Source organism: Notamacropus eugenii, chromosome 3 (genome assembly GCF_028372415.1).
Source record: "Notamacropus eugenii isolate mMacEug1 chromosome 3, mMacEug1.pri_v2, whole genome shotgun sequence".
NCBI classification, from domain to species: domain Eukaryota; kingdom Metazoa; phylum Chordata; class Mammalia; order Diprotodontia; family Macropodidae; genus Notamacropus; species Notamacropus eugenii.
Genome location: NC_092874.1, coordinates 366,758,180 through 366,782,825, shown reverse-complemented (window position 1 = coordinate 366,782,825; position 24,646 = coordinate 366,758,180). Strand labels below are relative to the sequence as shown.

The 24,646-nt window shown below is 37.4% G+C and overlaps 1 long non-coding RNA gene across 1 annotated transcript in view; it reads left to right on the top strand.

Moving 5' to 3' along the window:
* Positions 1-2,692: 2,692 nt before the first annotated feature.
* The window catches only part of LOC140531676 (uncharacterized), a 43,463-nt gene continuing 21,509 nt past the window's right edge, over positions 2,693-24,646 (top strand). The window contains exons 1-2 of the long non-coding RNA XR_011976397.1: positions 2,693-3,303; positions 15,907-16,039. This is a non-coding gene — a long non-coding RNA (uncharacterized lncRNA). The remainder of the gene's footprint in view (positions 3,304-15,906; positions 16,040-24,646) is intronic.

Below are 24,646 nucleotides of genomic sequence, written 5' to 3'. Positions count from 1 at the left end.
AGCTTTTCTTATCTGTTGACACAGGGAGAAGCAAATCCTCTTGCTTCAAGCAAAGGACTCCTTTAAATTCCTGTTTTGTCCCTTGCCATCTGCAGATGCTAGACAAGTTGTGGAACATCAGAAGGAGCTATGTTGATTTCTCTAGTTGTTTTTGCTTTCCTTTGTCCATGTAAAATGCTTACATAAACCTTAATGTTCATTTATACTGCCTTCAGCTTAACTGTTAAATACCTAGTTTCAAAGAGAGAAGCAACTTCCCCTTTCAAAGACAAGAGACATTTTCTTGTGCAATGAACCCATAAGCTTGGGGAAGAGTGGATGGGGGTGGGAGGAGCAGAGCCACAGCTAAAGATAGAATGCTGGCTTCCTTTCTCTTACTCTGACCGAAAAACTCCGAGAGATCTACCTCTTTTCTGCATACATCAGTCTTAAAGAAGTTTGCCTGCAAGGAAAAGTGCCTGCTTCAGGTAGAGGAGATTTGGGTGGAGGGTTTTGAATGCTTCAAAACCCCTATGGGCAGGGACTTGGACTTCAGTCCTGTGCTGGGGCCAAGAGGGCATTGATGAAGCATATGCAGTTACCATAGCAATCCTGTCAAGACCCTAATGCTTCTGTGTCTGAAACAGCTGGAGAGTCAATTCACTCATGAAGTTCCTCTGTGTTTTAGAAGGTATTTATTTTTGCACCTGAAACAATGTGAAGCTTACCAGTAGCAGAGGCTGGTGTCCCAATGGTGATAATACTTGGAGGCTGGGTTTAGGGAATGTTTGCCACAGGCCCAAACAATCCACCTCTCCCTTCCTCGACCACAGCAGAATTTACAGAGCCTGGGGTGATTTGAAGCTGCTGGGTCAAGATGTGCTATGCCCTTTCTGGGCTGTTTTCTCTTGAGCTACTCTCTGACTCTGATGGGGCTGTCTGTGAGGATGTGGTGAATGTTCTCATTTGCACTGCCTTGCCACCGTCTTCCTCTATGAACACATTTTTCAGCATGTTATATAGAAAGAATGTGTACTGACCCTGACTCAACTTTTGTGAGCTTTGCCCCATTTCAATTTTACTCACGGTTACACTTCGTCTCACTCGAGCTGAATGTGCACATCTTCTGCGTCCGCTTCTCGGATGCACTCCGGAGGTACTCAGTGAGGCAGACAGGCTATGGTTTCCTGTCACACTCAGGTATCCACTTATGACTTTGTCCTGATAGCTCCTGTACACAGGGCTCTGTGAGCCCTGACCATCTAGGCTTCTGGGAAGCCTGACTCATTCAGGGGGTTTCCTGAGGCACCTGACTCCCTCAGCTGAGGTTCCTGAGGGACCTGACTCCCTCGGCTGAGTTTCCTGCTCCTTCCCCCTGCTTGTGGCCCCAATTTGGGCACCAAGTTGCTATGGTAACGGCATAACACACTGAGAAGAGCAAGTCTTATGCCTGGCCAGCAGGCTGCTCATCCTCCTGTGGAGCTCTCCAGTAAAAGAATGAGGCGGAAGAGCAGGTCATGAAGCAACTCCGATTTATTCAAGCAAGCACTCTGGTTATATAGTCTCTGCCAGTCAGCCCAACAAACCATGGTAACACACACAAACAAACCCGAAACTATAGTAACGAACACAAGCCGGAACTATAGTAACAAATGCAAACCAGGGGTGGGGCCGTCCCCTCCAGCACCATCTTGTTCACCCTTCCCTGCACCAGACTCAGTTTACCTGATATCTGTCAGTGTGGCATCCCAGATGGCATGGCGATCAGTGCCCCTTACAAAGATGGGCAGAATGTATAGGATCTAGGTGACATTTCCAAGCTTTGCTTAGAACGGTGGGCTACAAGGTGCCTAGGGACACAGGGCTATTTGGATCACTGCCAGTCTGCGAATATCCCTGCCCCTCCCCTCCTTTTACCAGGGGAGACAGGTGATTCAAATGTTTCCCTTTCATTCACATCTCTTTCTTTCTCTTCTCTTAATTTGATCTGGGATGATAGGGATCAACATGAATCCTTGCTGCTGTTAAAAATCCCCATACTGAGATAGCCCCTTAACTCTTGGGGAGGGAGTGGGTAATGCTGTGATCAGAATTGAGGTATTTTAGCAAGATAAGCTCCTGCAGTCACCCACAATCTCAGGAGTTTTCTCCAGCAATCCCAAATGATCAGTTTCCAAACTTTGTTAACGATCAGTCACAGAACCTGATAAGATGTTTTCAGCCATATCTAATTTTCATTGTGATTCCAGGTTGGGCAGACCATAACAACAAAGAAAAGTGTCTTACACTTTTGTTTCCCTAGTTGCAGTCCTTAGACATCTCTGGCTGCCTGCGCTTCAAATATTACAAGCATACATTCACAGCACACATGATATAGGCAGACAAAATGTGATAAGACAGATACAAACAGAACTCACAATTAACGACAGAGAGAGAGGGAATCAGAAGCTTGTTAGAAATTCCCATCATGAATTGGCTATTATTATTTCAAGAAAAGGGGTTCAGGAATTTGCAAGGATTGAAGACCTGACAGAATAAGGGTAGATCCTACAACCTTTGTTCAGAACACCTCTAAGGTTGTTGGAGGGTAGAGAGTTTCCAAGTCCCCAAAGTTTCTAACTATCTTAAAGGGATAGTCTCCATGGGAATAGGTTCAGGCCTCTGATCTGTAGATGGATTTGTAGCCGTCCTCCTCAAGACCACAGCCCTTAAGGAAAGGCAGGGAGGGGAGGAGGTAAAGGTAAGGTGTAGTTAATCCTCCCCAGATCAAAGCCCTCAAGGAAAGAGAGGAAGGAAGCAAGGAATAGGGTATTTGGGGAGCACAGGTTGGAGTGGAAAGAGGGGAGAGGGAGCTAGCCACTACTGAGGCAGAGCTGAAGAAGCTTAGTGAGTCTTAAGGGAAGAGGCTCCTGTCCTTTGTTCTTGCTCTACTATTTTAGCAAACTCAAGATGAAAACATTTCCACTCCTGGTTAGATGTTTCCTTGGTCTTTAAACTAAATTTAGTTTTAAGATAAAGTAACTTTGACCTATCCAAAAGAGCCCTGTCATGGCCAACATAAGTTAGGGCTGTCTTTAGTTAACTGATACTAGTGCTAGCAATACTTGTGTTAATTTTCCTGAGATCACACTATACTTTCAGGTGATCTGTATAGAGTACTTGATCCCTGCCCCCGGGGCTAGTTTTAAAGGAAAATTCGGGACTTCAATGAAACTAGTGGGAGTACTTTGAAAGCCGGGAAAAGAGGAACTTACTCAACCATGTCAAAGTTAAGACACAAGGAAAAATGAATCCTGTGGCACTTGAGTCTTTGGCGCTGGCAAGGTAAGGTGCTGTTTTCTCGTAGTCCATCAGATCCATCTGAGTCATGGCACCATAACTGTTGACCTAAAAGTTTGGTTAAAGGAGGAAAACAGGTTTGGTGTTATGTAGATTCATATTGATTATTCCTTTAAAGCTAGCAAATTCATGATCATGAAGCCAGAAGGAAACTTTTGACTGATACAAGAATTATCAGGCTTAAATCCATTTTAGGACAATTCCCAAATCAGCATGTCTGTGTCACCCAAGTTTATGATACCCATATATGGTTAACTATTTTATGAGAAAGGAATTTTTTTAATGAAATAGGTGGTAAATACAATAAGATGAGAGTTGACAAAGTATCAATTGAAATTGTGACCCAGGATATCTGAGCTCTCTTTACCATTAACATGCCATAACATAGCATATGTCCACAAAATACTAAGATATAGAAAGAGTCCCATTATTTAAAATAGTGTCTTCAGTTAAGAGACTCATAAAGAACTCTCTTAAGTCAACCCCACTTGGCCTTGTTGACATAGGAAGAGGTATTCTTTGAGTTTACTCAAAGAACAAAGAAGCTGTTAGGTCCCTACTCTTCTTCTGATTGATTAATTCAGGCTCTGGCCCTTATTCAGGTTATTAAATTAATATTAAATGATTATCAATACCTACTCTTTTGAATTTTATCCTATCCACATCTTCTACATCATGCTCTTCAAAACCATCCTTCTCATTCTTCATCCTCCAAAACAAGCTTAACAAATTACTCAAGGTTGCACAATTAATAAAAATAACAGAACATAAATCCACATCTCTTAATTACAAGAAGAGTGATCTTTTAACTATACTATTATGCTTCCATTCTTATCCATGCATTGGAAGACAGAAAAGAGTTCTCTTCCTTCAGAAGAAAATTTTATCTTTTTATTCTGGTTTCATTGAAAGATTATTGCTTTATTCAATGGAGCAATAAATGCATGAAGAATAGTTGGTTAAGTTAATTTATCATCTTGCCCTATCCAGCTTCTCTGCCAGATGCATTTTTTCTTTCTGAAAAGCCTGATCTGTGAGTCTAGAAATTTTATCAATTCCTGTCTTAAAGTCTATTGGCAAATTCATGCTTATTTTAAATGAAGCACTAAAAAGAAAGAAAATTCAACATTCTTTCTTCTTTGCCTTCTGGGAGCTCTAAAATTTATAGGTTACAGTTTCTTAGATGATCTTACAACTCATTTTTGTAAGTTACAAAGGAAGTTGACTAATCACTGTGGAGTATTAAGCTTAATGAAATATAATTAAGAAAAATCTTTTGAGACTACTAGAAAATATTGGTACCTTATTCATTGCAGTAAATTATTTAATTTCTTTAAATATTAATCTTCTCTTTTGTTGATATCATGTGAACCAAGAACAAATAATGGTGTTGGGGAAGAACTCTGCAAATTTTTAATCAAAATTCTGAATTTTAAATTTAGGTCATAGGGAGTCCCTCCAGCACCATTTAATGGATCTGAATTTTTTTTTTCCATATAAGCTCCCAAGAAAGCTCCTGATGAAACAGAGTTGCATCTTTTTGTCTAGAAGCTCTGCTGCCTAAACTAAGCAAAAGATTCATGCAAGGAAGATGAGATAGCTTGCAGACAATAGCCAACAGATCAGAGTGATCAAGAAGAAAATAATCAATGTCCATCAGATAAAAATCTGTCAGTAATGCAATCATAGGAAAAAGAGCAATAGCATGTTGTACACAATGGATCTGCTGTTTCATATGCAATCAACTTTTTGTTGTTGCTGTTGTTACTGTTCTACTGTGTTATGGAAATGCTTGAGTTAAAACCAAAAACAAGCCTCAGCTTCTAGGACCTCACTTTTCTCCCCAGTAATTTTTTCCTGTCTGTGTTTCCTATTTCAAAGTGCAATGAAGCATTGGGATGATCTATATGCATGAGTTTGCTGGTAAATGTTTTACATCCAGCTCCTGAAAAAACAACTGTACACAGGATACACTTTTACTTTTACTCTGTATTATTAACATTTTTCTCCATCACTTTCTTAAGCCTAGGCAAGCTTCAAATCCAGCCTTTGATCTGTAGCATTTGCCAAATTTCCAAAGTAAAAATGCTCACATTGAAAATTTAATAATTAGCTGTTGAGAGCTGGTTTATGCTGACTCTAGCCCACTCCTAGATAGGACTCAAATTCACATGGTCACAAACATCCTGCAATGTGGAAGTCATGGATGTCTGAGGGCTATAAATATTTGATTTTGAGAAGTTTACTCATTTGTTCTTAAATTCATAGTTCATGAAGTTTACTCATTTATTCTTCAGTTCATAGCAGCATGGATTTGATGCCAGAAGAAAGGTACTCTCCTGATTCTCAGCATTTACTGGGAATTTGTTTAAGGTAAATATGTATAGATATGCCTGACAATAGAGGGTTAATGCCGAATCATTACTATAATAAGATCAGTCAGTTATTTAAAAGATACTACTCCAGAAAACATCATCTGTAAGTGCAAAGAAATTAACCATGTAGAGGAAAGCAGTTCAACTCAATGTGCTAAGTAATGAAGTGAGGGAGGACTTTCACAAGGAAATCTAGGAATTGAAAACATACCCTTTATCTGTATTTCTTTTGTCACATTCATATTGAATTCTGGCAGTGATAACGCACCCTCTGCTTAGCAATATCCATTCTCAGGTGACACTCATCTGTCACCAGGGCTCTTTTCGGTGCCTTTCCAGCCTGGGTAGGACCTGCCAGAGCCAAACTCTGCTGTAGTGCTTGCTCTCAAGTCATAAGGTCTCAAGAGAAAATTCACACAGGGCACTGTCAGTCTAAACCTGAAGGCTAAAACCTAAGGCTTTGGAGCTTGGCGAACTCACCTTTTACCACTGCCCAGAGGATTTTTGCAGTCCAGACCTATAAGACGTTGTAACTAGCGACAAAAAAGGAAAGAGCAGAACTAACTTCATGAAGTTTAGCGTATAGATTAGGAAAATCCAGTTATTTCAATAATTGGAGGAGTCCCCTGGCAAAGAGATTGATCAGGGGGCCACAGAAGCACTGCCCCTTCCCTCCTCACACATACACATACACATACATGTCTCACAGAGCTTTCTGTCTTTTAGGGAGATGAGGCAAGAATCCTGGAGGACTCTGAGAAAGAAGGTTTTGAATCTGGACTGATAGTACAAATTAATTTTTTTTCAACATTTATCAAATAATATTGTTGATCAAATAATCAAAATGAATAATTGCTTTTAAATCTACATATTACAATATTTTCTTCAAAAGTATAAGGTGCTTAATGTATATAGCATGTAATATTTGTTTCATAGAGGTAAAAAAAAAAGTTTGGCTAAGAGAGATCCCCTGCCCTAAAAATGCTTATAGTCCAGTAAGACTATTAAACATTACGAGTTCCCAGGATCATGATAAACTAAAAATTATTTGTAACTTGAGAGATTTTATTTACAGTTCCCAAATTCTATCAAAAATTGCTTTTGGATCCCTAGCAGAATTTAATTTCTATGTCTCTCAGCATCATTATTAGATTAAAAAGTAAGCGTGGACTATAAAGGAACAATTCCTAAGCTAGGCATTCATTGATGCTTTCATTCATCAGTGATCATAGTCAAGTTATTTAATCTTTAGTTTCTTCAACTGTAAATTGGGAATAATAATGTCTACTCTCATTAGGTTCAGGAAGGTATTCTGAAGACAAATAAGGTTTACTTGTGTGAGTCCTTTACTATTATGTTTACAGTTAGATTCCATTATACAGAATGAATTCTGATGACTGAATGTAAATATTCTGGAAAAAAATAGAAAGGAGTGATTGAAAATCAAGAGGGGAACTTTTAGAAGTAACTGTAGAAGGCACAATATTCTAATTCTCTTCCTTTTCTGTTTTTAATGGATTAAAGTAGATACATTTCCATCAAAATTAACCAAGTATAATTCAAATCTTCTTTACCAGTAACAATTAAAAAAAAAAAACCTAGCAATTATATTAAGGGCTCTTATTCCAGACCTGTAATTTCTTTAGTGATAGGAACTTGTATTGTTAGCAAATCATCCGTAATTTATGGTCTTAGGGGGCTTGATAGGGCACTGAGAGATTAAATGACTCATTCATGGCCTCACACTTGAAACTAGATCTGAATAGAAATGGATCAGCCCTCTATCCAGTAAACCAGTGATGAAAAATACTTCTTTCTGTGCTCCTGCTGTAAAATCTATAATTTCTCATCTTTCTTTGGTGTTTCCTAGGAATAGTCACTATAGAGCAGTTCTCATGCAATGCAAAATTAAAAAAAAAATTGGAAAACTTTATAGTTAATTTCAAATTAGAACATTAATGCAAAACAAACAACTTTGGGGTCTGAATTTCTTCCTTTGGTTACTCTTATTGGTTAAAATAACCAGATCTCTAGTTTGCAAAGTATAGGTAGGATTTTGAAGAAAGGCTATAAAAATTTTCAAGATCAAGGAAAGAGATGCTTGTAAACAGAAAGAACTGATTATGATCATTTCTAATGTTTGTAATTATTTGAAAGCATAATTCAGATTGGGATGATTCTGTCTCGGTCTTGAAAAATATTCTTTGTAAGCACTTTTCTCTTAGAATTGTATTTGATACTAACTGCAGGGTGCAGCTGAAGACCGCTGCCATCCTTTCTGTAACAGACTTTATACTGAAAGATTAAAAAAATAATAAACTGTAACTTTCTCCATGGCAGAAAACTGTTTACTCATGACAAGACTAAGGCAAGTTATTACATGCATACATAGTTACCAGAGAGGGAAGCACCAACATCTGAGTTTTCAAACCTGGGGGGCTGCTTAGTGGCTTCCCAGAGTCTCATCTGGCACACAAAGCTTCTTCCAAAAATTAAGCCCCAAAGTAGAACCTTACCTCAAGGGTACTTATACATTTTCCAGAGCCAGAGGGCATTACAACTCTTGAGAAGTGGGGCATCATTAGAAAATTAACAAAAGGTGTGGGCCTTCCTACAAATCTTCCCAGGTCCATTAATGGGTGGGGAAGATTTTCTTTAATCATATTATTCAATCAGAGTCACTTGATTATACTAAAACATAAACAGTAAAAGATCCTACTTTGCTTGCCATCACACCCAGTCAGGGGCCATTTGGGCAAGAAGAATATAAAGACAATTCTAAAAATTTTTTTTGCCTTTATCTCCTTACTGGTGGCCTTTATCTGCCTTTACCACCAGGTGGATTGCTTCTACCCAGAAGTTACTGAACATTTTTGCTTAAAAAAAATGCTCTATCTGAACCCTCAGGCTTCAAGGGTTCCATTGAACCTGATGAGGAAGCAGAGGAGGGCACCATTTTAGCTGCAGAGTACTAGGCTTTAGAGAACTTGAGAATATTTCAAATTAGGTTATACTAACAAGCGTTTTATAAGAATTTAATCATTGCTAACACATTCAGCATAAAAAAAGAAAGGCAGAGGACCCTCAAGCTAAGATTAATTTTTTTTCTTTTGACCTATTTGCAAGCAAAGATCAAAGATCCTCAGTTAGAGATAGCTATCTAATTTAAGATTAGCAATTCCCCAAAGGAACTCTAGTTTAGAATGCAAATGAACTTGAGCCAAAACAAAAAGTCTGCCATAGAGTCGAGGCATAAGCAGTATTGTTCCTTCCAAAAAGTTATGAAGACCTCTGTCACCTGAATTGGGCTGATACACACAAGGAAGAAGATAGCAGCCCACAGGAGAGAGGAAGCCAGGTGAAAAGGAAGAGTAGGTAATGTGATTTAAATGAATAACTGAACAGTTATGTGGAGAAACAAAAAATAGAAAGCAAGAACCATAAATTTGAAAGAGAACAGGAACAGGAGAAGAGGACAAGAGATTTATTTTGTCCAATAGCACTACTCATGGTTATTGGGAAAAATCAGTATAATATGATCCCACATGGTTTCCAATTTTTATCCTATTGGCAAATTGCATATATTTCTTTCCTTTCTCTATTGTAGTACAAAAGGTTTGCCATTATTACCACTGAAGCTTAGTCAGGACATAGCATTGAAATGTCAGTCAAGTCTGCTAACTTGTTACCACAAAATTCACACAGAGCATTGTCTTCATCCTAATGCCTCCTCCACCTACCCACCCTTGTACTTCTGCCTTTGATCAGGATGCCCACTTCACCATAAAAGGCATCTGGGATTGACTCTTCTATAAGCATATCCAATGAGTTTTCCATCCATTTCATCCTCAGGTATTGATAGAATTGCTTTGTCATGATTTCCCTGAATACTTTGGGTGTCCCACTTCCTGGATGCCACAACTGCAATGAATCAGTACCACCTCAGGAAGGGGGAGGGGGTATTTTCCAATCCAGCAGTACCTAGGATCTAGTCTCTAAGAAGACAAACCTGATAAAGATAGACTTCTTTTAGACAAAGCCCTAGTTAACCCTTCCTGGACCTTCCATATTCCATCCCCTGCATGGCATCATTTGGTCCTCAAAATCCCTGTCCCCATAGAAGATCTATGTACACCAGGGGAAATGGCTCAGAACACCCTCAATTTACAGGTCTTCTTTTTCCTTCATATGATGTGGATTTGTTTGGAGATTAAGGGGAAATTGCTGAGAGTGGCCTTGACTTTTTTTTTTTAATTTATGGAATAAAATAAGCATTTCCATAAGATAGTATAATAAAAAAAGACAATTGTAAGTGAAACTGCATGTCTGCTATGCACAACTTGCTATTCTTTTCAAATAGACAACAAAATTATCATGTAATTTTTGTCTTTTTTTTATATTTTTAATTTGTCTTATACACTCTTTGAATAGTCCCTCCCATGCCAGTTTTCTCACTTTTATAACAGTTCAGAAGACTTCTACACCTCTTCGTAAGTACATTTTTTTTCCTCTTCTACCCAAATGAGAGTAAGTTTCCAACTTTACCAATTCTTTGCTCCCACCTGCTTCCTCAGTATCAGGTCTTCCTTTCATATTCCATTTTTTATGAGATAATTGCTGCTTCTTACCTTTCCTTGATGACTTTTTTAGAATCCCCCATCATACACAATTCAGCCATAACCTTTCTTTCAAACTACATTATTAATGATAACAGTTTTAAGAATACATTTTTATATGTTATAGGAAAACAGTTTGCCTTTTTCAGTGTCTTATAATTTGTCATTAAGACATCTCTTAGATAACTTGGTGGCAATCCAGAATTCAGGAATAAAGATGAGGGAGAGTCCCTACACAACTCCCATAGAGAAGGGAGCAGTACCTCATCTTAAGGCAGCAAAAATTTGCTATGATTCTTTCTCCCATTTCAAGGAGTTCCTAGGAATGGAGGAGTTCTAACTACTGGACTTTGGACTCAGTGAGGGTGAGTCCAGACTGAAGCTAATTAAAACAGCAAGTAAACAACTTTAAAGAACAGAAAATACTGAATTAAAGCATTTGTTTTCTTGAAAGGAAAGAGGAGTGAAAGGGGAGAAAGTGGTACTGTGATTGCCTGAATTCTCAGCCAGGAAAAACACCAAAGATCAGACAATCCCACCCTCCCCCACCCATCCAGGAGTCAGAGCTATCTTACCTTCTTCAATGGACACAACAGCCAGACACCCTTACTATATAGTCCACCAAATATTTTCTTCATTCTCAGGGTTTCTGTCCTGTGGCGCCTCTCTTCTATCACAAGCATGGTAGAGCAATTGTTTCCATGGCCTCAGTTTAAAAAAATCCTTGTCCTGTATTTCTTCTCCCACTGGAGTCTTCCAGTTTCTTCCAGGGAGTAAATAAAACAAATTCCTTGAAAGTAAATCACAGAGGTTTGTTGTTGTGTTTGTCCTTTGTTCTTGAAGAGGACCATGACATCAAGATGATGACATGACTTGCAGTTGATTTTGATTTGAGTGAGGGAGGGCTGTGCAAGGTCACCAGCCTCACTTTCTTCTCCTGTGCCATCTGGATCCAGTGGCCTCATATTCCTCAGGACATCTGGAGATGGCCCAGGATGCATTGTGATTCACTGGCCCTTTCAGGCTAAGTTCTTATAGCATTCTCACTTTGAGTGAGAAGCACCCATTCAATGAATAGGCTTCTTTGAGTAGTTGCTCAAGGGATGGTCCATTTAATAAAAAGTAAAATAAAATAAAAAAAAATAAAAGGCTAACTGGGAGAAGACCCTCGGGGCTCCTGGGTAAAAAGAGAAACCCAAGAATCACAGGGACAGCCAGGCTTTGCAAGCTTCTCCTCCTTCCTTCTCTAAGAAGACCAAAATGACATCACCATGATAAAATGAAGCTTCAATGTGGAGGACTGTGGCCAATCAGACCAATATGAGCTTGGAATGCTTGACCACAGATTGGGGGTGGTTAGTCCAAATTTGTGCCTCTTATGTTTCCTTTGGGCTGTTTCAATTCTGATTTTCTCATAGAGCGTAGCACCTTTTCTGATGTGGGCCCTCCATATTGAGTAGTTCTTTGCCCTCATCTCCCACATTTCACAATCAACTCCAAAGTCCTTGAGAGAGGCCTTGAGAATGTCTTTGTATAGCTTCTTCCAGGTACCATGTGATCTCCTGCCCCATGCAAGTTCTCCATAAAATAGTCTTTTTGTCAAGCAAGAATTTTGCAGTCAAACAACGTGGCCAGTCCATCAGAGTTGCACTCTTTGAAGCACAGTTTGAATGTTTGGCAGTTTAGTTTGAGCAAGGACCTCAGTGTCTGGTACCTTATCCTGCCAGGTGATCCTCAGAGTCTTCCTAAGACAGTTCAAATGGAAGTGATTCAGTTTCCTGGCATAGTTCTGGTAGACTGTCCATGTTTCACAGGCATACAACAATGAAGTCAACACAACGGCTTTGTAGACCTTCAGTGTGGTCGTCAGTCTAATACCTCGTCTCCCAAACTTTTCTTTGGAGCCTCCCAAACACTGAGCTAGCTCTGGCAATGCATACATCATCCTCATTATCAATGCATACATCCCTGGAAAGTACACTACCAAGGTAAGTGAACTTATCCACAGCATTCAAAACTTCTCCATTTGTTGTAACCAATGGTTTCACATATGGATGGTGTGGTGGTGGTTGATGAAGCACTTGTGTTTTCTTGATGTTAAATTATAGTTGGTGAAATTGTAAATTTGTGTAAACTTTTTCTCACAAAATTTGGCAGTCAATAATTATTACAAAATTGAGGATTCTATTTAATCTACTAAGGGCATTACTAGGGATACAATTTAAGGCTGATATTAAAAGTCAAAAAGATACATCTGTACTAAAATATTTATTGATGTCTTATTTATACAAGCAAATAATTTGAAGCAACCTATTTGTTCAACAATTGAGAAACAGCTACTAAATTTTAGTAATTTTTTATAATGAAATATTATTGTACCATTAAAAATGATAAATTTGAAGGTAAAAAGTAAATTTATCCATGAAGTAATTCAGAACACAAAAATCAGGATTAAAATACACATTAGCCAGAGCTGTAATAAAAATGTTGCAAATAAATTATTTCATCTGATGTTTTTATATAGACTGAAGACCTCAGTAGGAGAGAGCTTTAAAGGTGGCTTTTTGCTTTACCAAATAAAATACATTAAAACATAAAAAAATACAGTGGAATCTTATAGTTTCTACATGTTTTATTTATTTCCATCATGGAAAACAGGAAGTTTATTGTGGAATATCACTTATAAAAGTCAGACTGTTCCTTAGCAACACCTTCATTGAATATTCCCACAATGCACGTGTGTGTATGTGTGTGTGTGTGTGTGTGTGTATATATACATATATATATATATATATATTCTCACAATGATGTTATTCAAATGAGAAAACAGATTCTTAATTCAATAGTTGATGAAATTCTCTAAATCATCTTTTTTTGGTGGTGGGGGTAGGGCCTATACCAATAAGGTTTGAGATGTGTTCCAGACTTTTGGAATCTTCTCATTCAGATCCATGGTGGATTCATCCCTTACTACTCTCACAGATCTATTACCCTTATCATGGATCTTCTCTATGTACTCTTAGTTGAATAACCTGCTTTTCTCGCCTTTGCTCTGTTTAATATCTCTTCTACCTCTTCAGATAAATTACATTGGTAACTGTGAAGTTAGAAAATAAGTTTGCTAGTCTTTTTGTTCTTTTATTTGATAATATAGCTTATCATAAAATATTTGTAGATCTTTTGTATTTTTCTTGTGTTTCTTGTCTACCTCCAAGTTTTATTTTTTAAATACTTTTAATATGACTGGTTAGTAATGCCTCTTGCTAAGCTTTCTTTAACCTGTTTTCTTTTTTTCTTTATTTTTTGGAGGAGGGATTGTTTTGGGAGTTTTTGTTGTTTCTCTCTACCTTATGAGGTAAAACTGCTAATGATCTTTTGTCATCTTTCTCCATGAGCGTTTACAGATTAGATTAGATTCTAAAAACCAGTGTTGCCTTTGGCTGCCATCTCATTTTACTTGGCAAATAAATAGAATGTATGCTCAGTGTCAAGATATCAGGAGGCACACTGTTTTCCAGAGATGAGGCCCAGCAAGCAAACTCTGACCCAAGATTGGCATAACAACAATACTTTGCACTCACATTCTGGATGATCTAGCCACAGCAAAATTCCAGTATTGTTTCATATAATTATTGTGTCACTTTAACTAGTACCAGGCTGAGACAAGCCCCTGCTGTATCCATGAAGCCCTGTTATGAATCAAAAGTGTCACGTTGTTGCTGTTATATCTCACGGTCAGGGTTTATACTGTAAGTATTGAGATCTTCCCACAATGCCTCAGGTTCAACCTCCCAATCACCACTAGGGGCAGTGCTCCTGGGCATGTGTCCTTGCTTGCAGACCATTTCTCTCACTTTGAAATTAAACTTCTGTTTCATTGCTGACTCTTCAGTCTCTAACCTGTTCTGTTCCACTCTGGTCACCCATAGTTTCGAGGCTGATTCTATCCAGGTGATGCCACTAAGGCACTTTTTTAGGTCTTTTTGATCACTTTGCTGGAGACTTCTGAATAAAATAATCATCAGTTATCTTTTTTCTGCCCATTACTCATTGTTATTATCAATAATCTTTTTGAATACATCGGCATGAACTTGTTTCAATTGCATGCAGGATCCTTTTTTCTCATTTTTGTTCCTTATTTTAGTTTTTTTGTTTTGATTTTTGCTCTAAGTCAGTTAGGCAACTGTGAACACAGAGATCTGATTCAGGAATGACTTCCAATCAGTAATGAGTAATTTTCTGTCTGTTAAAGTACAATAAATTTAATATTTTTGATATTTAGTGCTTATTGTGTCCAGCATCTACTGATTCTCTTCTGGAAATAATATTCATGATATAGATACTTCTGTGTAATTGACAAGTCTTTGGATGCTTATTCCTCATTCCCATCCCATATTTTCCTATATATTTCTTGCCTACTCCCACTTGTTTTTACTTTTGAATTGAGGTAATTGATGATCCTCATGAATTCTGAATTAGTTTGGAGGTTTTTGCTGAGTGTTTCATGATATTTTTCTACTCCTTTTTCCTCCTGAAAGAGATTATTGATAATTAAGCTGAAATTATTTTCATGATCATCTCTTTGCAAATATATGATATACCATGATCAATGTGATATTTGATGACTAATGTCTCATGAAATTATATGTATATATATATATGTGTGTGTGTGTATGGGTGCATATACATACACATATATGTGTATATATGCATAAGTGTATGTGGAGATGAATGTATGTATATGTGTTTGTGTGTACATATATATGTGTATATATATACATATGTGTGTGTGTATATATATATACACACACATACACATATATGTTTGCCTTTTGTGCACAATAAAACCAGTTCTGTCAGTCCTCTTCTTTGTATCTCTAAGGAGGACTTGTGAGCCCTACCAACATAGACCTTTAATTTCCTTCTCTTTTTTGTTTCATTTATGCTGAGATAGTCAGATGTGATATGATTCAGTTATGTGACTAGTATATCTTTTCATTGATCACTGAGCAAAAAACTCACATTTGGAGTACTAAAAGCCAAATTAAAGTTTATAGTCCTTCTAAAAATATTGACTCTAAGCACCCTTTGCTTCCTTTTCTACAACTCTGTTACCATCATAGGAAAAGCAGAAGATAACACATGATGTTGAAGGTCATCATTTTCTTGTTGTTTTATAGGTTTCAATAACCAAAGAATTTATCAACAAAATTACCTCTCTATAATTAGTGAGTCTGATCATTTAAAAACAGACTAAATGTGCTTCCCAGATCTTTCTGGATGGAAACTTTGTCCAGAATGGCAGTGCCTTCCCATACTTATAATCAGCTCATAATTTTGAGAAACCCAAGTACATTTTTTTGTTTTTATTATTGATTACACATAGAATTGTACTGGCAATGAAAGTTGTATAGTTTCTATTCCCAGATGCACATCCAAAAATAATATGTAAATATATATAAACATATATTGCAGATATATGTAAATATGTTACACATATATATACATATATAAATAGCTATTTTATTTGTTTGTATTATTTAGCTGTTCTCCTACTTGATGTGCAAATATAACATGATCCCCATAAATCTTTTCAGATTCTAAATGATTCTAGGATTCTATGATGTCACAGGGTGGTATTGACATTCTGGAGCACTTAGAAGTCTACTCCTTCTTATCACCACTTGAGCCATGGATCAACAAGTGCCTTGTCCCCAAGGGGAGGTTAAGGTAAGTATTTCAGAGAAGATCCATACTGTCTGTGGTCCAAAAATGAAATGGAATTCCAAGTCGGAGTATGAAAGTTTTCTAGAATAGCATTTGGAAAAGATAAGTAAGCGGAACATGAGATGGGTCTGTAATTTCCACAAAAGGAGATTCATTGTGAAAACTCTCTCCAGCAAGGATGATCACAACCTTTTTATAGCTTAATATATATTAGTCTTACTAATACAGTATCTTACTGTGATGTGGTCAGCAGTTGTGACTTACTCTGTGTTAATTAAACTAATAAGCATTAGAGGCGAAATTTAGGCAAAGTTCCTCCTAATTACAAGTCTAGTAGCTATGTACACACTATTCTATGATTTCTAGGAAGAGTGATAATAATGTAAAAAGGAAAGTATCTCATTCTCATTGTTAGGAGATGTAGAAAACTATGTTTTAGGATGCATTTACCACCATGGGAGAAGGATCATTGTAATATTTATGGAGAAAACTGGCCAATCCAAAGGTTGGGCTGTAGGATGGAGAACAAGCTTGATCCTGTTAAGAAGAATAAAAGTACCAAGTGTTATCTGACTGCTTTCAGTATACAATAAATATTTCTTATAGAACTTGTATTGCCTTGGAGTTTTATGCTAGAATTTAGTTGCTATAAAAAAATTGGTACTGTCTTTTTGCAAGATATGTTTATAATTCTTAAATCGAGTTGAGTTGTGTAAACTCAACATGGAATAGGCCTTTGATGCAAAATATTTCATAGAAACTCATTAGCATTGAAATTTGGAACCATTGAAACTTGGTTATTTGTATTGTTTTTACTTTTATGTCTACAATTGTGTTTTGTAAAAGAAACTGCAGTCATCATGAAGGGTCCCTAGAAAGTATTTGGTGTGTTGTTTTATAATTTTTTTTCCCCAGACACTATGTAGCCAAGGATTATCTGACATGAACATTGGTTCTTTTGACCTAAATACCATCCATTTTGATAACTAATGCATGGTTATTATTTAAAAATTATAATCTAATTAGCATCAAAGAACTACGAAATACTGTTGATGGCATATAAAGGAAGGGTAATTAAAGACAGTGGTGCATGGTGATTGTCTACAGATTTTAACTTTCTTATGCAGTAAACCAATTTCCTTCCATAATACGTACTCATTACAAATTAAATGAGCCACCTGCCACAATTAGCATTATGTCTCTGACTATATCAGAGAATTTGACTGCATCAGAGGACTATATTTTCTACATCATAGCTTAAAATAGATAACTTGTTATTAATTTTCAAAATAATCTCCCCTACCCAAGCCAAACACTCACCACCTTTACATTACATTGTGACCACTTTAAGGGCAAGAACCTTGTTTTTCCTTTTATTATATCTCCAAAGCTTAGTTAACTCAGTGCTTGGCACTTAGGAGGCACTTAATAAATGTTTTTGGCTAACTATTAAGAGATCACATGGGCTCTATGAAAGGGCTAATGGGTGGGTCTAGAATTCAGAGTGCATCCTCTGCATAAACCACGAAGTATTGTTTTAGCTGGGATTGCCCCAGCTCCAAGATCCTCTTCAGATTTTCTCAAACATGCAAAATATAACCCTTGTCTGGATACCCTGGCTTTAGCATTAACTTTCCCCTCTATTCATCTGTACATATGGAAATAGACCATTTCTTATACCTTAAAAAATGGTCTGATTGCAAGGAACTTAAAATCATTTACAGAGAAAGGATAAGTATAGTGGAAGTTAATGGGAATACAGTTGACAGGGAAAGGATGTTTGCAGCAAACTTCCTCGCTAAAGTACTGATATCCAAGATGTAGGAGGACAGAAGATATAGGATACAAATATATCACAAAAAAGTTAATTCACCTATATGTAAATGGTCAAGAGATATGTAAAACAGTCAATTTTAAAGAGAAGAGATATAAGCTATCACCAAGAATATGAAAAAATGTTCCAGATCACTGACAAAAAGAAAAATACAAATTAAGGCAAGTTTGGGGTTCCACTTTTCATCTATTAGAAAGAAGAATGATATATGTTTGGGGGGGAGGCTCTGGGAAGATAAGCACTATTGGGGAATTGTGAATTGGTCCAACTATTCTGAAAAGCAGTTTGGAATTCAAGAAGTCTTTAAGTTGTATAGATCCTTAGACAAAGACATGACACTAATAACCATAAATGCTGTCCTCAAGGAACTTAAATCCTCATGGGGAGGAGGGGAGAGAATTTATACATAAAGAACTAAATATAAAATATACACAAATTAATTTCTTTTTTAATGCTTATTTATTTATTTTTCATTATCAAGATTCATTTCCACTAAATTTTGAGTTCCAAATTTTCTTCCCATCTCATCCCTCACCCCACCCCAAAATGTCATGTATTCTGGTTGGCCCTTGCTCCAATCTGCCCTCCCTTCTATCACACCCCTCCCTTCCTTTATTCCCATCTTCTCTCTTGTCTTGTAGGGCAAGGTAAATTTCTATACTCTATTACCTATATTTCTTATTTCCCAGTAGCATGCAAAAACAGTTCTCAACATTTGTTACTAAAACTTTGAGTTTTAAGTTCTCTCCCTTCCTCCTTTTCCACCCATTCCCACTGAGAAGGCAAACAATTCAATATAGGCTATATATGTGTAATTTTGCAACCAATTTCCATAATAGTCATGTTGTGTAAGACTAACTGTATTTCCCTCCATCCTATCCTGCTCCCCATTTATTCTATTCTCTCTTTTGACCTGTTCCCTCCCCAAAAGTATTTACTTCTAATTACTCCCTCCTCCCATTTCCCTTCCTTCTATAATCCACCCAATCCTACTTAGCCTTTTCTCCCCTACTTTCCTATAGTATAAGATAGATTTTCAAACCAAATTTAATGTGCATGTTATTCTCATCTGAAGTCATATGTGATGAGAGAAAGCTTCATTTTTTCCCTTTCACCTCCCCTCTTTTCGCCTCCATTGAAAAAGCTTCTTCTTCCCTCTTTTATGAGAGATATTTTGCTCCATTCCATTTCTCCAGTTCTCCTTCCAATATATTCCTTTCTCATCCCTTAATTTTATTTTTGTAGAAATCATCCCTTTCTATTCAACTTACCCTGTGATCTGTGTGTGTGTGTGTGTGTGTGTGTGTGTGTGTGTGTGTGTGTGTAATCCCTCCAACTACCCAAATACTAAGAAAGGTTTCAAGAATCACAAAAAAGTATCTTTCCATGTAAAAATTTAAACAGTTCAACTTCAGTAAGTCCCTTATGATTTCTCTTTGCTCTTTATCTTTTCATGCTTCTCTTGATTCTTGTGTTTGAAAGTCAGATTTTTAATTTAGCTCTGGTCTTTTCATCAAGAATGCTTGAAAGTCCTCTATTTCATTGAATGACCATTTTTCCCCCTGAAGTATTATACTCAGTTTCCCTGAGTAAGTGATTCTTGGTTTTAATCCTAGTTCCTTTGACTTCTGGAATATCATATTCCAAGACCTTTGATCCCTTAATGTAGAAGCTGCTAGATCTTCTGTTATCTTGATTGTATTTAGACAGTATTCAAATTGTTTCTTTCCTACTGCTTGCAATATTTTCTCCTTGTCTTGGGCACTCTGGAATTTTGCTACCATGTTCCTAGAAGTTTCTCTTTCTGGATCTCTTTCAGGAGGTGATCAGTGAATTCTTTCAATATCCATTTTGCCCTCTGGTTCTAGAATATCAGGGTAATTTTCCTTGATAATTTCATGAAAGATGATCTCTAGGCTCTTTTTTTGATCATGGCTTTCAGGTAGTCCCATAATTTTTTCCAGGTCAGTTGTTTTTTCAGTGAGATAGTTCACATTATCTTTTGTTTTTTCTTTCTTTTGGCTTTGTTTTGTAATTTGTTGGTTTCTCATAAACTCATTAGCTTCTATCTGCTCCATTTTGATTTTTAAAGAACTATTTTCTTCAGTGAGCTTTTGAACCTCCTTTTCCATTTGGCTAATTCTGCTCTTTAAAGCATTTTTCTCCTCATTGGCTTTTTGGAACTCTTTTAGCCATTGAGCTAGCCTATTTTTAAAGGTGTTATTTGCTTCAGTATTTTTTGGGTCTCCTTTAGCAAGCTGTTGACTTGCTTTTCAAAATTTTCTTGCATCGCTCATTTCTTTCCCCAATTTTTCCTCCACTTCTCCTACTTGATTTTCAAAATCCTTTTTGAGCTCTTCCATGACATGAGGTCATTGCATATTTTTTTGGAGGTTTTGGATGCAGAAACCTTGACTTTTATGTCTTCCTCTTGATGGTAAGCATTGTTCTTCCTCATCTGAAAGGATGGAAGAAAATATCTGTTCACCAAGAAAGTAGCCTTCTGTAGCCTTTTCTCCCCTTTTTGGGCATCTTCCCAGGCAGTTATTTGACTTTTGTCAAATAACTTTGTCAAGAAAAGGGTATACTCTGGGGACCTGTAAGTTCTCAATTCCTCCAAGGTGGCACAATCAAGGAAGAGGAGCTTACTCCTCTCCTGGCCTGGGATCTTGTCTGTGAATAGCCACAAGCAAGCTGTTCTGCCCAGAATCTGCCAGTAGGGTTCTCTCTCCAAAGGCTCCAACAGGTCCACCAGACCAACAAACATTCCTCCTCACCCCAGGAGCACCACTCAGGGCTGAGACCTAGATCAGCCAAGTGAGTCCTCCAGGGGTTTTAGTTTGAGGGTTCCTAAAACGGATGCTGTGCCACAGAAACTGTTGCTGCCTTACAGCTGCCAGGACCAGATCAAGGTCGCTTGTCATGCAGGTAAAAGAGCTTTCTCATTGACCTTTGAAGCTGCCTTTGGCATTTATGGGTTGAGTAATCTGGGAACTACAGCTTCTGCCTGGGGTTCCATTCCCCAGCTTACTCCAGTCCTGTACCTGTCACTTGGCCCTTGCTGGGCTGTTCTCCACTCCAATGTGATAGATCTTTCCTGTTGGCCTTCCAGGCTGCCTTATGCTGAAAATCTCTTTCACTCTGTTGTTTTGTGGCTTCTGCTGCCCTGGGATTTGTTTATAGTCATTTCTTACAGGTATTTTATGAGCCATGAGAGGCAGCTTCTATGGGTCCATCTTTCCACTCTGCCATCTTGGCTCTGCCCTCCACACAAATTAATTTCTAATGTCAGGACACTAACAACTGGGTGGTGCTGGATAAGAATAGGCCTCTAGGAAGCAGAATTTGCTCTAAGTCAAACAATATGAGACAAAAATTCATTCTAGGGCTGCTGACTAGCTTTTACAAAATATGGAGACAGACAATGGTATGTTATTGGGCATAGGAAGCAGGTCAAATTGTCTAGAACATAGAATGTATGTAGGCTCTAGACAGATTGAAGAGATTTAAAAGACAGGTAGAGGACTTCAGGTATTTTATCCCACAAGCACAGAACCATTGACACTTTTTGAGGAGGATAGTGATATGGCTCAACCAGTGCTTCAGGAATATTAAGTTGACAGTTGTGAGGAGAATGTATTAGAGGGGGAGGGACTAGAAAGTGATCAATTGGGATATTATTGATAGAATACAGATGAAAAGAGAGTAAGGGATTACTATGTAGATGAAGAAAAGGCACAAATGTGGAGTCTATTGTGGAGGCAAAATCAACAAGACTTGTCAAGTGATTGCATGTGAAAGATAAAGGAAAAGGAAAAAAATAAAAAGTTGTAGACATAAGTGATTGGATTATATTGGTGTGTTCAACAGAAATAGGAAAATAAGGAAGTATTTGGGAGAAAATGATGGATTATGTTCTATAAATGTTGACTTTGAGATGTCTATAAACAGCCACTTGGGGATGTTGAACAGAAAATTTCTGATACTATGAGACAAGGACCAGATATATATAGATTGGATATCTTTGGAGGAAAAAATCTGAAACTACAACAGATAATGTGAAAGAAGATAGACCAAGAAGAAGGCCAAGGACAGAGCCCTAGGGTATACCTATACAATAATAGTGTCACAAAATTGATTATACAACAAGAGTCTGAAAGAGGCCAGGTAGATAGTAGGATAACTTGGAAAGAGCACATTATGAAAGTCTTGGGAAAAAGAAATGTCCAGGAAAATGCAAGTGGTAAAAAATGGAATATTCTACAAAGAGATAGAGACTGAGAAAAAGGTATTGAATATGGTAATTAGTAGATCATTAGTAACCCTGAAAAGAGCAAGTTCAGTTTAGTGATGAGGTAAGAAGACAAATTGCCAGAGTATGAGAGGGACTAGGAGATGAGAATGTGAAGGTTAGTAGGGCTAACTTTTTGGGTTGTGAAAAGGCGGAGAATATAGGATGAAAGTTTGAAGCAACAGTAAGACCAAAGTGAAGTTTTTGTTGTTTTGTTTTAAGATGGGGGAGATCCAAGCATGTTTGTAAGTAATAGAAAAAGAATCACTCCCTAAGAAGAGCTTGTAAGGGGGGAAAAGTGGATAATTGAAGAAGAGAATCCTGAAATATATGAGAGGAAGTAGGATCAAGGACTCAATCAGAGGGACTGACATTTTCAAAAAGAGTCAACTGGAAAAATACAGATGGAAGGGAATGTTGAAATGATTTAGAATATAGATTTGGGGGGAAGAAATCTTTCAACGGATATCATCAGTTTTTTTTTTTCAGTGAAGTATTTGGCAAGGTCCTGTACTGAGAATGGGGTGGGGGGCAGGGATATTGTAAGTGATATGAAAGAAGTTAAAGTTTGGATCAGATTCTGAAGTGAGTGGGAACCAGAGTCAATTACAGAAGCATAGAAAGACTGATCTACAACAGGAGGGCCTAGATAAAATTATATTTGGCATATAACTATCATGCTGTGGACTTCCTCCATTATCATTTAGCAACATATTTATAGAACAGAAGGCATAGGGTGAATAATCTAGGATTTAGATTTGGAAAGAGATTCATGGTGATAGCATGGGGTAGGTGTGTATGTGAGGAAAATTCAAGCATAGAGGAAAGCATAAAATTGAACTAATTTTTAAAGGATCAATATTTTGAGAGAAAAGTGAGACCAGAGTAGTACCCGAAAGAGCAAGAAGGGGATAGAATGACTAGAAGTGGAAGTGCAGACAGAGAAAAGATTTAGGAGATTTTAAGGTAAAGCAAAAGATGGAAAAATAAGAGATTTGAGTCAGATAAAGGAATTTCAGAGCAATGTACAGTACAATGTCAGTGGAAAATGATCAGTCAAAGATTATAACTATTTCTTCAGTATGACTGTTATAGACTAAAAGTTCAGATAATGAGAATTAAGGTGTTTTATGACAGGGGAAGGAGCGGAATTTAAGGGAACCTCAACATGTCAATGGAAGTCCCCAAAGATAATGTATTGGGAAGGACTAGAGGGAACAAAATCATAAACCAAGAACTAAACTCTCAGGAAAAAAAAAAAAGGAGAATGATTTAAGATGAGTAGAAAACCATCATAAGGGTCTTGATACAATTACATATCTGAATAGGGTGATTCTCAGAGTAAGAGATGGTTAACTAACCGGGGAGAATCTGGAAGAGGCAGTAGAAAAAAACATATCTATTATTCTTTAGGAGGAGAGAGATGCAAGATAAAGGGTCCATCTACTGTAATAATGGAAAGAGCTATATCCCTATTCAGTTTCTTCACAGGACAATCCAGGCTTAAATGATTTCATAGAGATTGGAAGAAGCATGAAAGAAGAGGTGTAATATGAATATCAGTTCATGGGCACTGCAACTGTCAAACTGAGTCCTGTTAAAGACCTTAGCTTGAAAAGACCAATGTCCCCCACTGCATGCTGGGCCATCTCCAGTTTCCCTGATCCATTTCTGATCCCTGGACCCTGAGGGCTGCAGAGGAGAAAGCAAGACTGGTGTCTTTGCATAGCCCTTCCTCACTTAAATCCAATTCACTTATAGGTTAGGCATCACCTACCTAATTTCCTGATCCTCTTTGAGAATGAAGGACAAACAGCAGTCTTTCCTTATTTTCTTCTTTCCACTGCTCTTAACTCTATTCCTTCTCTACTTCCATCTCCTCTTAGACTTTTTGTGATCTTTCTTTTCTTATCATGGTTTCTTCTCTCTTTCTTTTCAGGACCTTTTAGGATTGAATCTATTATTTCACTAATACCAGGAACTCCCAGTAAGAAAATTTTGTCTAGCATTGTATGGTGCTCTGAAATATAATACTTTCCTAACTTCCATACTGCTTCTCTCATCTTTTCTTCTGAATGTCAAGCAAAATAAAATAAAAAGAGGATTCTCTAAAACTATGAATTTCTGTTTCATATGAACTGCCCTACACATCTCATTTTCTTTCTGAATTTATTTCTGTTTTTGTTGTTGTTGTTTTTGCATTTAAAGAAAATGTTATAATTGCCTTTTTTGGGGAGGGCACATCACTACTGTTCATCCTCCCCTAAGCCCTAAGTGGGGAGGATGGCCTTAATTAAAAAGAGAGAGAAAGAAAAAACCCCCACAAATTAGCATAGTTGAAATGAATCCATGCCTTAACTACGTCCAAAAATTCTCATTCTTTTGTGAACCTTGTATCCGTCACATCTCTATCAGGAGATGAGCAACATGCCAAATCACAGATTCTTTGGAGGCATGGTTGGTCATTGCAATAAAGTTCTTAGAT